Below are 879 nucleotides of genomic sequence, written 5' to 3'. Positions count from 1 at the left end.
GATGACGACTCCAAAGAAGCTTAGTGATTATTCACAACCAAAGGTTACGGATTTTCCACATCTCACCCTTACTCTGGCTCTTGATGGGGTTCAATTTTAAATTTAATCTCAATTTATAACGATGATAGAGAGGAAGCAATTCAGTGGAGCCAAGGGTGAAGACCCGAATCTTCACATTGCCGACTATTGTCAATATTGTAACACTATCAGGCAAGCCGGGGTCACTCAAGACCAAATCAGGGAGATTCTCTTTCCCTTCTCTTTAACTGGAAAAGCTAAATTGTGGTTTAATGGCTTAAATAGAACTACACTTGGTATTACTGACTGGGAAACTCTTGTTTTGAATTTCTATAACAAGTATTACCCTGCAGAGTGAACAGCCGTACTACGGAGTGCGATCTAGAATTTTGCTCAAGAAACCGATGAATCTTTATATGAGGCTTGGGAGAGGTTCAAGGATTTAAAAAGAGATTGCCCTCACCATAATTTAGCGCAATGGCAGTTAATCCAAGCCTTTTATAACGGCATTGGAAATTCCTCTAGAATAATTTTAGATTCTGCAGCTAGTGGGAGATTTATAAATCTTAATGTTGATGATGCAGGTCAGGTTATTGAAGACATGGCAATACACAATTCCCAATATGGGAATCCTAGAGGATTTGCGAACAAGGGGAAACATAGTGTTGACTCTGTATCCTTTTTTCAAGCTCAACTAACCTCTATTTTCCAAAAATTAGATAATCTGAGCACTGCTAATGTAGCTAATGTTTCTGCGATTAATAATAATTCTAATGAGGCTTTCTGTGAAAATTGTGGTATTGTAGGTCATTGGGAGCAAGATTGCAGGAGTTCCGTGGAGCAAGTTAATGCCTTCCAAGC

At 38.9% G+C, this 879-nt stretch overlaps 1 non-coding gene across 1 annotated transcript; it reads right to left on the bottom strand.

The window, feature by feature from the left end:
* Positions 1-382: 382 nt before the first annotated feature.
* Positions 383-489, bottom strand: LOC145625667 (small nucleolar RNA R71). Its single transcript, XR_014110576.1, has one exon. It is a non-coding gene; the product is annotated as a small nucleolar RNA R71 (small nucleolar RNA).
* Positions 490-879: the final 390 nt, after the last annotated feature.

This window comes from Chenopodium album, chromosome 3, assembly GCF_948465745.1.
Source record: "Chenopodium album chromosome 3, dcCheAlbu1.1, whole genome shotgun sequence".
In the NCBI taxonomy this organism is placed as follows: Eukaryota; Viridiplantae; Streptophyta; class Magnoliopsida; order Caryophyllales; family Amaranthaceae; genus Chenopodium; species Chenopodium album.
This window is presented reverse-complemented; position numbering and strand designations above follow the sequence as displayed.